Source organism: Myotis myotis, unplaced genomic scaffold (genome assembly GCF_014108235.1).
Source record: "Myotis myotis isolate mMyoMyo1 unplaced genomic scaffold, mMyoMyo1.p scaffold_m19_p_8, whole genome shotgun sequence".
NCBI lineage: Eukaryota > Metazoa > Chordata > Mammalia > Chiroptera > Vespertilionidae > Myotis > Myotis myotis.
In genome coordinates this window covers 8,779,701-8,795,527 of record NW_023416390.1, presented here as the reverse complement: position 1 = coordinate 8,795,527, position 15,827 = coordinate 8,779,701, and the positions used below count along the sequence as shown (strand labels likewise).

Below are 15,827 nucleotides of genomic sequence, written 5' to 3'. Positions count from 1 at the left end.
AGCAACTGCTAGTTTGTGAGGATTTGCTAAAACTAAAATCGAGAATTTGTAAATCCAGTTACCCAGGCACGATCTATTCCACACCAAAGCAGAGGAACCGGAGGGGAAGTGGTGGTGAAGGGGAGGCCTCCCCTCCCTCCCTCCAGGTGATGAAACCGGCCACCTGCATGTGGACCCTGGGATGATGCCAGTGTCAGGAGTCACTGTTGACTGTCATGATAACACCAGTTATCACAATGCTTCATGATAAAGTGAACGGACACGCAAGTTCTAATCCATTTCCTTCCCCCCAAGTCAGTCTCAGGAGCTCCTAGGGGCGCACATGCCTCTTTGGAGGCCACTCTGCTGAGCAGCCAGGCAGTAGCTCAATTCTGGAGCCAATTACAACTACAGGAATCTCTAGGCCTAAAACTATGCAGGACAAAAACAAACCAACCCTGGCTGAAAAGACAGTGACAGTGCATTTTTTAAAAAAAACGTTAAAAATTTTAAACAATAACTCACAACCAGAAAAGCACACAAAACATTCATGTTGGCTGTAATAGACTATATATTGCCCATGTAACTAGCAGCCCAGTCAAAACACGGAACAGGGCCAGCACCCTCAGAAGCCCTCTAGGTCCCTTCTCTTTCCCAGCACACCCTCCCTTAAGAGGTAACCATTATCTTAATTCCTCTGGTAATACATGTCTTGCTTTTCTTTATAGTTTTAGCCACTTATGTATGCACCCCTCAGCAAGAGTTTAGTTTTTAATGTTTTCGCACTTCATAGAAATAGAAAAATTTTGTTATGTATTCTTTTGTATCTTCTTCCTTTCAACATTATATCTCTAAGATACATCTGTGTTATGGGTAGCTTTAGTGTATTCTTTTTTCATCACTGTATAGTATTCCATCCTATGATAACACCACCATTTATTCAGCCATTCTACCACTGATAGGTATTGTGGATGTTTCTAATTTGAGGTGAATGCAAATAATGCTGCTAAGACCACTGCACACCCAATTACGGATGCACATGAGTATACGTTTCTCTAAAATGTACACACACACACACACACACACACACACACACGAGTGTGGGTGAATGGAACTGACGGGTCCCATCTAACTTAGTTTGACTCTCAGCAGTCAATTTTCACATTAACTAACTCTTATGTAGCCACGAGCTCATTAAATTACTAGATTTATCTTTCCCCAGACTTCCACGCCTGACACATTCATTAAATTTGAACTATTAACTATGTTAAAAAATACTTTGAGAGTTTCCAATGAATTTATTGAAGCCAGCTGCCCCAAATCTCCTCCCCCACATATTTATTTTTTATATCGTAAGAACAGTTTTTCCTTTTAATGAGGGCCAATACATGTCTACTGAGAGAATAAAATGTCCATTCAAAATTTAAAGCCATTTTGCAGCAAAAAAGTTTCCAGTTAACACTCAGAGTGATCAAACATGAAAAGCCAAACATGTTAATCCTGTAGCCAAACAGAGGAGTACAAATACAAATGACAAAGATAATTCCAACGTCAGAGTTCCTGATGTTTCATTATAGTCATGAGTGATCTGCAAACGGACTACAGAGATGGGACATGCTTAGGCGACAATATGGTGGCACCAGTGAAACCCTTCAGTGGCCACCCATTGTCTCATTGATAGCAAACTTAATAACTAACATTTCCTATATGGCTTTCTGGATTTTAGCTCATGTTGTAATGCTGATTTAATCCTCAGAAAAGCCCTATGAGGAAGGTATGATTATTTTTCCCATTTTCAAAAGGAAACTGAGGCACAGATAGGGAAAGTAACTGGACCAACATCCCATGGCTGTAAGTAGTTGCGTTGGAAATCGGAACCAAACTTCTTGGTGTCTCAGTTCAGACTCCACTGCACTGCCTGGCAACCCATTCATTTTTGCTATTGTCATTGTTGTTATTATTTTGATAATAATAAGAATAGCTCTTTTAAGACCAGAACAAAAATGTATGAGCCCTAGTGGGGGGAATCTGTGTACATTTGTTTTCATTTATGAACATTTTGTGGAAATGATTGTAACCAAGCAGCTCTAACTCTGAGAGAACTAATTAAGAAATGAATTAAGGGATCCAACAGATACCCAAATTAGTCATTAGGGCTCAAAGATGTGGAGTTCTGGTCTAAATCCAGCTCTGGCACTTGTACCCAAAATAAACATGACCAGATAAGCACCACAGCTCATGATTAAAACGGATTTATATGGTTTAGGCGTCCACACGGGAGAGGCCTCCTCCTAATTGAATTCGGACACCTCCTCAGTTATTGTGAGTTTCATCTGCCATCTCATCACTCTTTTGTAAGTGCTGGCACCAGAGTTGTGCCGAGGGAGAAATCACTGCAGTCAGGGATGTCTGCGGAGCGAGTATAAAAATATAAAAGAAAAGCCTTTGAACTGTAATTAGAAAATTCCTTAAGTGTGCTCACAGGACACATGTTGGAGGCCACCACCCACTGGCCAGGGGAGTTACAGAATGGCCGTCCCCTGTCCCTGCTCTGGGAGAAGCAGTCGGTAGAAGTCGTGTTCCGACGCGAGATTAGAGCAATCTGTTGCAGGCCACAGCATTCCTGCCTCCCACCTCTAATACGATTAGTGACAGGCAGCTGGAGGCCTCTCCCTCTCCCGACAGAAATATGATCAGAATTGGTTTCAATTGGTACATCTTTCCATCAAGCTGTTTGTTGCCTTCCAGCAGAATAATCTGAGATTCTGATTATTTGGTACATTCTGAGAAAACAAGAATTGATTGTGCCCTTGTGTGTCTGATGGGCAGAAGGCTGCCAGAATGTACACAGTAACTCTTCAGTTGCCTAACAGAAAGAAAAACGAAGCAGTGTGTATGCGTGTGTGTGTGTGTGTGTGTGTGTGTGTGCGCGAGAGAGAGAGAGAGAGAGAGAGAGAAAGAGAGAAGAGAGAGAGAGAGAGAGAGAGAGAGAGAGAGAGAGAGAGTTGACCAGGAGTTTCTGTAATAATTCTCTTTGAACAACAATAAAGTGTTTTCATGGTGATTCACAATTCAGGTATGAGGAAGTAAAATATTCTATTCCATTCATGGAAAAATCCAGCTCCCACCAACATTAATGGTTTCAAAGTTAGTCATCGTACCAGTAAAATTTCAGGGTTATGGAAAAAGAATCAAGTTTAGATTAAACATTCATGGAAACACCCAGGTGCCATGAGGCCCCATTAATTTGGACTACCTCAATTTGGGATTTATAATCATTTGACAGGGTCTGAACCACAGATGATCTTTTCACAATAAATATATGGCTTGCTAAGCAAATTAAACAAGCAAAACTCCTGGGGGTGGGGTGGGAGTACAAATAGTTTAGTTCAGGGAAAATATGATGAACCAGAAAGACCACGCTTCCTGCCCAGCAAATACTTCTGACGAGCCCCTTCAAATACTAGTGACTGACAACAGTGAATACCCTTTAACTGAGAGTCTATGTCGTACAGGCCCCTTTATGTACCAGGGCTAGAAACATCCCAACCACTCCACAAGATGGGTGTGATTATCCCCGTCTTAGAGAGGAGGAAACAGGGGCTCAGCGAAGCAGGTGACACACAAGACTGCACGATTTCCAGGCAGCAGAAGCAGGAGGCAAAGCCAGCCCCGTCATCTTGCTCAAATGCCTACGTCCTTCCATTCCCACTCAACGCCAAGTGAGCCCTGAAGACTCCAAGTCCTACTCCTAGAGTCACTGGAGCAAGACCTTCGACAACGTCAACAACAGCAAACTTGGCGATCACCGAGGAGGGAGAGCCAGGCAGTCCAGCCCCAGAGCCCGCCACGCTTAACCATAAATCCTTTCTACAGCACAGGGACATCTGTAAAATACTTTCTTTCGGGACTTTGAAGTATTTGACATGCATAACACCACCCTAGAAAACCCACAGAAATGTAAATGTAGGTGGAGAAAAGGAATGTAAATGAGGCAGACGGTGCCTTGGGTCCACTGCCCCTCCCCCAACCACTCCACTACAAGTGACTTCAGTCTACACACCTATAAGCAGGAACTCTGGCGCTGAGACCCTGAAAGGCTGACCAGGCTGTGACGAGGCCGCTGGGAGTCAGCCAGAGGTGCAAGGACAGCTGGCCATGTGCACGGGAGGAGGATATGGAGAAGGGAAGGACTGTTGCTACTTACCCGGGAAGCCACAGAGGTGTTCCTGATGCAGCCTGGGTTCTGGAGTGCTCTAGGGAAAAGGAAATTTGGGAGGTCAGATCTCACATTTAGCAGCCACACCATCCACTTCCATCCTACCCACACCCAGCTGCAGGTTCTGGAGTCAGACAGACCTGGAATTTGCCCTTACTCGTGACAATAGCTGTGTGGGCAGAGCAGCCTCTCTGTGACTCAGTTTACTCAATAGTACAGTGGAAGGTACTAGTACATTCCTAGCAGAGTTGTTGTGAAGACTGGATATTAAAGAAGTCATGCAACGAATTGAGCACACGATAATGATAGCGATAGGTAACATCTGTTGCTTGCTTAGAACGTGCCTAGCATTATTCTAGAGCAGTGGTAATCTTGGCTGCACATTAGAATCACCTGGGAGTCTTTTTAAAATCATTCCAGGCCCAGAAATCAGGATTTTAAAAAGACTCCCAGGTGATTCTAATGTGCAGCCAAGGTTGAGAACCACTGTTCTAGAGCTTCAAATAGGCTAACTCTTCAGCACTCTGAGGTAGGCACGATTACCCTGGCATTCTGCAGATGGGGAAAATGAGACATCAAAGAGTCAAATCGCCTGTCTCATCAAACCATACAGGGCAAGTGGTGGACCAGGGATTCTACTTGTGACCATCTCGCCCCAGAGACTGGATCAGGAGGGAGATCGTCTCTGCGGAGGTCCCCCAGAGGAGCAAGGGGTCCCAGTCCACACCAGACCCCCAGCCCAGGGTCCCAGAGCTGGGAAAAGAAGTCCCTATGAGCAGTAAGAACTACAGGCTGTAAAAACCACCAGTGCAACTGGGGTTCAGTGACAAAGAGACTGCTGGAGACCCAGCTGTTCCTCTTAAAAGGCCGGCACCACAAACTGAACTTACAAGGTCCCGCTTCGTCTGAGCTCCAGCACCAGGGTGAGACTGTGGGGAACACAGACACAAATGAGGAGAAACTGGATTGTCTGGCATGCGGCAGGAACTTAGGGGCGGCTTTCTTCCAGACGGAGGTGATCGCAGAAATCATTGTTCCTACACTGGGACCTCCCCAGTCCCAGGGCTGACTAGCAGCCATTTCTGTTTGCTCCACCCTGGTGATTCCTTAAGACCTGCCCCATCCAATTTACAACCCCATCCAAGCTGTGAGCAGTGGCTTTTGCATACGAAGGGCCTGTCAAACAAGCTGCAGCTGGGTCAGGGAGCCCCAAACCGATCAATAAAAGGCCCAAGACCCGGCACCTGCATCAGCACCAGCCTGCCTTGCTTCACAGCTGGGCCTCATCTGGGCATTTCCAAACCCAATGCAAAAGGAGGAATCTGCAGATCTCTGTAGCTCCTGCTGGGTGGCCGCAGGCAGTGGCTGATTTTGCAACCTCCCTGGAGACCCAGGAGCCAGTGTACCCAGTGGTCAGTGTCAGACCATACCAGACTACAACTCTATACCTCCATAAGTGACACACTCAAGGGGCAGACTCAGTGAGCACCAAAGCCCCACTGAAGCAAGTCCTGCTCCATAGGGGTGTCTACTCCACAGCAGCTCTTCCACTGTAGTCGCAGCTGGCCCTCATAGCCAATTCCTCCCAGTGACACCAACAGGATCAAGGCTCAACTGCAACAAAACTGTGCACACGGCCCACAAAGGGGTGCACCTAGAATGTCCACCTCAGGTGATTGGGGAGACTGAGCCACTGTGTCCTATAGAACACCTACTAGACAAGGCCACTCTATCAACTCAAGGAGACTTAGCAGCTCTACCCAATACATAGAAACAAACCCAGGAAAGCAGCCAAAATGTGGAGACAAAGAAATATGTCACAAATGAAAGAAATGGAAGAAAGCAAACTACTGGATATAGAGTTCAAAACCACAGTTATAAGGTTACTCAAGAATCTTCTAGAAACCTCCAAGGACTTAGTGAGACTTTTAAGGATCTTAGTGAGAATGCCAAAAAAAAAAAAAAAAAAAAAAGGAAAAGGAAAAGGACCAGTCAGACATTAAGCATACACTGACTGAAATAAAGAATAATATATAGGGATTCAACAGTAGATTAGGATCCAAAAATATTAAGATAGTGTAAGGAGCCTCTGGGACAACTCCAAGTGTACCAACATCCAAATTATGGGGGTGCCAGAAGAAGAGAGAAAGCAAGATATTGAACACCTATTTGAAGAAATAATGACAGAAAACTTCCCCTACCTGGTGAAAGAAATAGACTTACAAGTCCAGGAAGTTCAGAGCGTCCCACTTACAAGTCCAGGAAGTTCAGAGCGTCCCAAACAAGAGGAACCCAAAGAGGACCACACCAAGACACATCATCATTAAAATGCCAAGAGCAAAAGACAAAGAGAGAATCTTAAAAGCAGCAAGAGAAAAGCAATTAGTTACCTACAAGGGAATGCCCATTCGACTGTCAGCTGATTTCTCAACGGAAACTATGCAGGCCAGAAGGGAGTGGCAAGAAATATTCAAAGTGATGAACAGCAAGGACCTACAACCAAGATTACTCTACCCAGCAAAGCTATGATTAAAATTTTAAAGTCAGAGAAAGAGCTTTACAGATAAGAAAAAGCTAGTCACCAAAACAGTATTATATGAAATGTTGAAGGGTATTATTTAAGAAGAGGAGGAAGAAGAAAAAGATAAAGATAAAAAAATATGAACAACAAAGTTGCAACAAATACATATTTATCATCAACTGAATCTAAAAATCAAACAAATAAAAAATCTGATGAACAGAATAAACTGGTGAATGGAATAGAATCAGAGGCATGGAAATGGAACAGACTGATGATTCTCAGAGGGAAGGGGGTGTGGGAAGAGACTAGACAAAGATCTTATATGCACGTATGCATTACCTATGGACACAGGCAATAGGGTGGGGAGGGCCTGCGGCGAGGCAGAAACCGGGTGGAGGGGAGCTATGGTGGGAAAAAAGAGGGACATCTGTAATAATCTCCACAATAAATGTTTTTTAAAAAAGAATGTGGAAAACAAGCCAGAAACAGACAACCAGTGAGATGCTTGGGTAGAGGGTTGGATTTGTTTTCTAAAGTAAGTGTTGTATGCAACAACTCAGAGATGAGAACTCAGCTGGCAGATGACTAGTTGACTTTCTCGACCTTAGTGAAGTATGCCATTGGCTATTTTGATAGCAACCTCTCTTCATGTATGTGTGAGTACACACATACTGCCCCTTTGAGAAACATTTACTTCAACACAAGATGCTACTAACTTTATTTAAAGATCAATTCATCACACTTAGATATATTTGCTTCCACAGAAACTCCTTAGAGGAGACTAATTTGGTGAGTATAATAGTTCCATTAACAAGAAATTGATTGTAAAATATGCTTTTCAAACTTTTGAAAAACAAAATTTTTTGATATTATGAACTACAAAAGGCAAATATTGTTTTGGCAATGTCATAAATAACACACGAGTTGTCAGATGAGATATTAAACATGTATAGATTTAATTTTTAATAAAGACTTTTCAACATACCCCAAAATGTCCATCAATCTTTGACATGGGAGAAAGTAGCATTTTAATAAATTCCATCTGCTAACACAATAAAAATCAGCACAGGATGTTTATGTTCTTAAAGAGGCAATGATGATATTCTTTACAGATGGTTAAATATTGGCAGCATATAACTTTAGAAGGCACAAAGTGGTATAAAGGCACAAAGTGGTATAAGAAGATATAAAAATGTATTATTTTGATAGGTAATCAGGTAATGGACATACTGTCTCTATCGAAGCACCCTATGCATGGGAGTCTATAGAGAATTTGGTTCCTAAATTACTCTGAAAGGAATTCCAAAAATGTTTTAAGCAATGGCAACATTATTGGAGCACATGCATAAACTTCAAAGATGACAAATCTGAGGAACAATACTCCTTGGATATATAAATCATAGCTTGCTTATGCCTGGAAAGAAAATAATCAAAATTTTAATAGTGATTATCTTTGGGGTGAAAAATTATGGGTGATCCTTTTCTTCTTTATAATTTTATCTGCTTCCCAAACTTCCTATAATAAGCATGTGTTACTTTAACAATTTGAAACAATTGCTTTTTCAATCTTATGATTTATTATGGAAAATCGCCTGATGTAAAAATTGAAAAGGCGCTGGAATCAGACAAGCTTGGGCTCAAATCCCAGCCTGTATCCTTTCTAGCTTGGTGCCTTCACATAAGTTGCTCAGCAGCCTGAGTTGCACATGAAAGGGAAATAATAACGCATCCCTTAAAGCAACATTTCACCTATTATAGATGAGATACTGTTAGCGCTTAGCACAGAGTAAGGGCCGAATAAATGACAGTCACTCTTTTATTCATTGTACACGAGGAAGAGAAGTTAGGCTTCTCTGATAACAGTAAATAAATTCATTGGTGTTTATAAACTGACTAGAGGCCTGGTGCACAGATTCGTGCACCAGTGCCGTCCTTCAGCCTGGCCTGCACCCTCTCGCAATCAAGGACCTCCTCAGGGGATGTTGAACTGCCACCCCTGCCTGCCGCTCCTGCTTATCCCAGCCCTGCTGCGCCTGCTGTGGGCTCACGCCCAGTCAGTCCCGATCATGAGAGGCTCATGCCGCCAGCTGTGAGCCCTGAATCTGGCACCCATTGGTCAGCTGAGCAGCGCTTACACTCTGGGAGTGCACTGACCACCAGGGGCAGCTCCTGCATTGAACATCTGCTCCACGGTGGTCAGTGTGTGTCATAGCAACCGGTCGACCAGTCGCTCGGTCGCTTAGGCTTTTATATATATAGATGCTTCAGGCCATTTGTTTATAGAAGCGAATGAGTTTTTAACAGAAATCTTCTAAGAGTTAAAAGTTCAGAAAAAGAGTAAGAAGGAATTTGCTCCATCCCATTCTCCTAGTCATCACAATTATTAGATCCCTACAGTCTGAGACACGGATTCACTGGTACCTGCTACTATACTGCTCCATATTCAGACATTTTCTGGTTGGATGGGAGTTGGGAGATGGGTTAAAGCAGACCCACAGCTACCACAATCAAGATCTTTTCCATATCGTCATTCCTTATGATTAAAGTGGGCAGAATAAATTATGATATTGCTTAAATGAGGGGGGAGGACAAGATTATAGATTCTCTGGCTTTTCTTTTTTCATGGTGGCTATGTTGATATTTTCTTTTTCTTTTTTTTTTTTTTAAATATATTTTATTGATTTTTTACAGAGGAAGGGAGAGAGATAGAGAGTTAGAAACATCGATGGGAGAGAAACATCGATCAGCCGCCTCCTGCACATCTCCCACTGGGGATGTGCCCGCAGCCCAGGTACATGCCCTTGACCGGAATCGAACCTGGGACCCCTCAGTCCGCAGGCCGACGCTCTATCCACTGAGCCAAACCGGTTTTGGCTGATATTTTCATCCTACTCATCCACGGGTAGTTCAATCAGTGAGGTTTGTGATAAATCTCTGTACTCAACAGAATATGGCTGTGGGGGATATGCTGCCCTTGGATATTGGTTGCTGTACCTTGATTACAGCAAGAAATATTGATTTACCTGGCTTTAATATCAAGCCAGGTATTTGTTGACATGTGGAAATGAAAAATATCAAAACCATGAAAAGCCTGATATATAGGTCAAATCTCATTTAGCTCACTCCAAGGGATTGTCCAGTCTTCTGTATTGGAATTGTGTTCTAATGATGTTGCCCAAATCACAGATTAACAGAAATTTTCTTTATGAAGAGATTTGCTACATAAATGAATATAGGTATAGACTTTTATGTAGTACAATTTATTGTAAAATGTGCAGCAAAAGACAAAAATCACTACATACTTAACATCTCCCTTCTCCCAACTCTAGAAACATATCTTGCTTTCTAACAAAGGTATGTAATGTTCTCTCCTATATATATCCTTTATACACACACACACACACACACACTGAGTGGCCAGATTATTATGATCACCTAATGTTTGTAGGCAAATTAGCCCTACACTGCATCATATGGGATATGGAAGCCGAAGGCCTGTTCGGACACCTTTGCTGTCTGCAGTTACCAAGATAAAACGTCTCCAATTTGCACAGGAACACAAGGATTGGACAGTCGAGCATTGGAAGAAAGTCATGTGGTCCGATGAATCACGTTTCCAGTTGCATCATGCAGATGGCAGAGTGAGAATTTGGCGGAAACAGCATGAAAGCATGCACCCCACATGCATGAGTAGAACCCTTCAAGCTGGTGGGGGCAGTGTTATGGTTTGGGGCATGTTTTCCTGGCATGATTTGGGCCCTTTAATTCGTGTGAAACAACGTCTGAATAGCACACCATACCTAAGTATTGTTGCTGATCAAATTCATCCTATCATGTTGATGGCATATCCCAATGGAGATGGCTTCTTCCAATAAGACAATGCGCCATGCCACGGTGCTCATATTGTGCAGGAGTGGTTTCAAGAACATGAGGGAGACTTTACCTTGCTTAGGTGGCCCCCACAATCACCAGATCTCAATCCAATTGAGCATTTGTGGGACGAAGTTAAAAGAGCCATCAGGCAGCTGGTTCCACAACCATCAAATCTCACAGAGCTGGACAGTGCTATTCATCAGGCATGGTGTCAGATTCCCTGCATCACCTTTCAACATCTCGTGGAGTCAATGCCAAGAAGAATCGCCGCAGTATTGAAGGCAAAAGGGGGCCCAACGAAGTATGATGGGGTGGCCATAATAATCTGGCCACTCAGTGTATATTTTACTAATATCCCCATTATTCATTTGAAAATATTTTAAATGGTAAATCACTTCTCCTCAAGAGGGATGACCAGTGACCATGCTATATAATAAAAGCATAGTATGCAAATTGTCCCCTTGACCGAAAGTTCATCTGGGAGTTTGACCAGGGGGTGGAGCCGGCTGGGGGAAGGGAGGGAGGCCCTGGCCAGCTGTGGTGGCAGCAGGTGGCCGGGGAAGGGAGGGAGTACTCGACCGGCAGCCAGCAGGTAGCTGCTAGGGACCCTACCAGTGCACGAATTTTGTGCACTGGGCCTCTAGTTAATTAATAACTGGGAAACTAATCATAAGAGCACTTCTGAGTTAGCCAAGTAGTTTGCTCACTACATTTAATCCCCCATATGACCTTTGACTGCACTCATCGTTATCTCCATGTGTGGGCTGAGGGAGCCAGGCTCAGAGATAGCACAGCACTGCCCAGCATTAGACTAAGCACGGAGCCACGTCTTGAATCCAGTCTGCAGATTCATATGCAAGTCTCTGCTCACAGGTCTAGCTACACACGAGTTGTACAGGCAGCCTGAATGGAACTTGGTGTGCCCTTCCCACCTGCCAAAGTTGGCGGGACATACCCTCCACAGGTCCAGGTGGTAGTCATGTTCTATCAAGATCCCACGCCTTCTTAGGAAGGCTCGAATGACACTGCCCCTCCCTTGCAAGAACTAAAATGACGGAAGAAAACGAGAACAATTCAAAGACAAGCATGGGTAAGCTCAAGAGCTATACAAATTCAAGAACTCAAAAACCAAAGGTAGCTTTCTGATGGGACAGCGGTTGGTTAGAAAATATAACAGAGTACCTCTTGGATCCGAAATATTACACATTAGGGTTTTTTTTCTCTTTTATTTTTACTAAGAACTGAGACCTACAAAATGACAAACCAGGATTACCCTATTCAAAGATACCCTCAATCATTCCTTTGTTCTGAGAAACTCTTAGCTACTGACTGGCAATACCTATACCATCATCTTCATGTTAATTATGCATTTTTCCTACAAAATTGATTGCCACACTATCAGCCTCGAGAGCTGCCAAGATAAATGTTTCAAATGGCTGACTTTTTAAAGACAACCTGACAGTTCACCAAGTAATTCTTTAGGGGTTCCTCCCTGTACACTTTATGTCTCCCCTATACCTATACTTAGACCTATAGCAATTATTACAGCTCTTCGCTGGTGTGTCATCTGATAGCCAAGGCTAAAGATTTTCCCTTTCAACCCTCACATGGAAGTAGTGAAACTTACAACTCCTTTGACCGCCTTAATGCACTCTGGCTCTTATTACTGTTTAATTCCTACATTGATCTATGTGAAATTCTCTGTTCCTAGTGAGGTAAGTATTTCTGGCTTAGTCCATACAACTAAACAAAGATGACTTTGTATGATTGAATAAATAAATATTTTCTTCCCTGAGGTTTGCTTTCATCATGTTTTATTTCCTTCGGTTAACACCTTATGCTAAAGAGGCTCGATTCCAAAACATATAAGAACATACGCACACAAAAGGTACTCTACGGAGCAAGCCAAGAGTTCCAGCCAAGTGTCCTATCTTTTACGTGGCACCGAGTGACATTTTGTAAAATGCACAATGGTCACTATTCATTTCTCCAGCCTTGAAAAAGATAGGCACGGACTGCATGCCAGCATGGAAACGCGCAAGCTCTGAAATCAGACAGCTGGTCAAATACCATTTCCACCACCGTTATCTCTGTGACCCTGGCAAGCTACTTATCGCCCTTCAGACTTCTCATCTGAAAAATGGGGTTAACAGATGCACCTCAGCAGAGCCGTGGAAGAGTTCAGTGAGAATTCTGCTGTAAAAAACCTGCCGTAAATCCTGGTACATTAGTAGACACTAAAGAATTGTTATTCTTTTTCTGCCTCTCTATGAAATGCCATTAGTATTTCATTTTGAGTCTGTTGTCTATGCACTTAGATAATGTAGAGATATTAGCGGTGGTGCTCTTTATGATAGCAAGGAATTGGAAATGGTCTAAGCATAGAGAAATGATTACATTAAGATATATTCATATATTGAAATATATGCAGTCATTCCAAATATTTTTCAAATCGTATTTTATGACAAGGGAAATTGCTACCCTAAAGTTTAAGTGAGGAAAACAGACAAGAAAACCTATATAATAATAACAGCTCACATTTACTGAGCATTTACTATGAGCCACGCAGCATGCTATATACTTTGCATTCATTATCTTACTAATTCTTACAACAAACTTATTAGATGCATATTATTATCCCCATTTTACAGAAATAGAAACTGAAGTCTTCATCATCACGATTTACAGTCACTGCATAAGTAGCACAGCCAGGACTAGAACCTCAGAGTGTCTGATTACAAAGCATGTTTAACTACTACGTGACACTGACTCTTCAGTACAGACATCTGGGTCCACCATAAGGCTGTTAAACACACGCAAATGTACACATACATGCATACCTACAACACACACATGCATATCTGGAAGGAATAAATGGCAGAGGCCAACAATGACAGTCTCTGGGTGGTGAAATTTTAGCTAATTTTTAATAATTTTTATCCATTTCAGTATATTTTCCAAATTCAATGAGTGTGCATCGTTTTCACAACTAGAAAAAATGTTTTTCAAAAAAGGAAATGTGAGAGAGTACTTGTGACAGTTTATCCTTTGACTTATGGTAGATTTGGCTTTCTCAGTGCTATTATTCCTTTAAGTTATTTTTTCCATTGGGTCCAAAGTAAAAAAGAAAAAAAAAAGACTAATTTGTACATGAATAAGTACAGACACGACCATATGTATATCTGACAGACATCTGATCTATATATATATATGCCTAATATGCAAAGTGTCCCCTCAGGAGTTCGACCAACTGGGAGTTCAATCGCTTGCTATGACGCGCTAACCGCCAGGGGGCGGCACGGAACAAAGGAAGGCCCCGGCCGGCAGCCGCTAGGGACCCTACCCATGCACGAATTTTGTGCACTGGGCTCCTAGTATTAACATAAAAAGCCAAAGTGTTTGTGTGAAGGGGGAAAATAACCCTTCTCAAGTAACATATAAGTCTCCATGTAGAGAAAGTAAGCACCCTCGGCGCATGCTCCGTCATGGCCATGTAGCGCTGCCGTCAGAGCTGTTTGCAGAGACCTGCGCACTGTCTGGACCTGCCGCGGCTTGATCACAGTCACTCCCAGGAGTTTGAAGATAATGATGTGCCGGAGTAACACCTGAGGAGTGATCTCCTGTCACACCACCGAGTCATTTCACAGCAATCACTCCACAGAGAACGGAATGATGGGCCAAAAGGCAGTTCCTGGAACCAAACAAGTTCATGGGACCACATATGGTAGGAAATACCATGGAATGAGAGGCAAGGTATGAATTTATTTCATCAGATTATTTTTACATAAATTGAAAATAAGGTTGTTTGGATAAGCTTTTTAGTAAATTTGCCAAAAGAAAAATTAATGCATTCTAACAGTGGCTCCAAATGAATCTCATTTCACTTCATAGGCGAGGGTCTAGGATTGGCAATAAGTGGATCAATGATGACAGTTTTACTAAGCATTTGACTAACCCTTTCCTGACTCTTAGACAACCTGGGGTGGGAAAATAAGCACAAGTCAAAGATGACCCAGCTAGTTAAAAAGCTACCAAAATCCACAGATGGGTGTCAGGGGTCTCCAGAAGGTCAAAGGGCTCTCTCTCTATCTTTGGCTTGTGTTGTGACCAACATTTTGTCAATGACAGAGAAAGTACCATTCTCAAAGGTGTAACCGACAAGTGAAAGAAGTACCACTAACGGGTTGGATTTTTTAATGAGAATTCAAAAATTCTACAAAAAGAGACAAAAATGTAACAAGGATAAGGTTCACACAGTAACTGCACACGGATAGGATAAGGAACACTTGGCTTTGCAGCAGTTGGTAGGAAAAAGACTTGGGAGGTTTTATTTGACTTTATAGATATAAACTAACAATGGACTCTCCCTGATTTAGAATGGAGGCCAACACAGTACTTGACTAGATTAATAAAAGAAGGGGGCCCTGAATAAGGCAGTCAGCAGCAGCTTTGCGATCTACCCATCGGGGAACTCAGGAGTAGGGTGTTGTGTTGATTTCAGTGAGGAAGGGAGAGGGAGAGAGAAATAGAAATATCAATGATGAGAGCAAATCATTGATCAGCTGCCTCCTGCACGCCCCCTACTGGGGAACGAGCCCAAAACCTAGGCATGTGCAGTGACCAGGGATCTAACCGTGATCTTCTGGTTCGTAGGTTGATGCTCAATCATTGAGCCATGCCGGCTGGGCAAGCTGCCTCATTTGTAAATGGCACAGACAGAATGGCGAGTGCCCGGAGGAGTGTTAACAGGCTGGGGAACTGTGGAAAGACCTGGGGCCACATATGGTAGGAAATACCATAGCTATGATGGAATATGTGAAGAGCCGCCACACAGAAGGTACATGTCTATTCTGTGGCACCCCAAAGGGTGACGGCAGACTAGTGGGGGAGCTCAGGGAGGCAGGTGTCAATATTATTGTCTGTCTGTGCTTGTTAGTGAGTATTGGCCCAACCATATCTAAAGGGGCTTAAGGTCTCGGAGCTCTGCAGGCTCTGTCAGCAAAATTCCTCGGTATCACAAGATTGTGAACTCCTCGTCCCTGGCATGCCTCAAATGGCACCCGGCTGGGGGCAAAGGGGGAAAGCGGGGAGACATTTGTAATTCTCTCAACAATAAAGATAAAAACAAACAAACAAAAAACAAATGGCAGCTGGCTGACTTGGACACTGCATTTGGGGGAATCTTAGACCCCAGCATCCACTACCCTTGTCCAATGCCCACAGTCTATGCTTCTA

General features: G+C 43.0%; 1 protein-coding gene across 5 annotated transcripts in view; it reads right to left on the bottom strand.

Moving 5' to 3' along the window:
* Positions 1–15,827, bottom strand: part of SPATS2L (spermatogenesis associated serine rich 2 like) — a 146,112-nt gene that overhangs the window by 116,987 nt on the left and 13,298 nt on the right. For 4 of the 5 annotated variants that reach the window (XM_036319015.1, XM_036319014.1, XM_036319013.1 and 1 more), the window contains exon 2: positions 4,187–4,235. The gene's annotated coding sequence lies outside the window, so the exon portion shown is untranslated. Of the gene's footprint in view, positions 1–4,186; positions 4,236–5,088; positions 5,110–15,827 lie in introns of those variants that run through there. The other variant, XM_036319016.1, reaches the window with a different exon arrangement.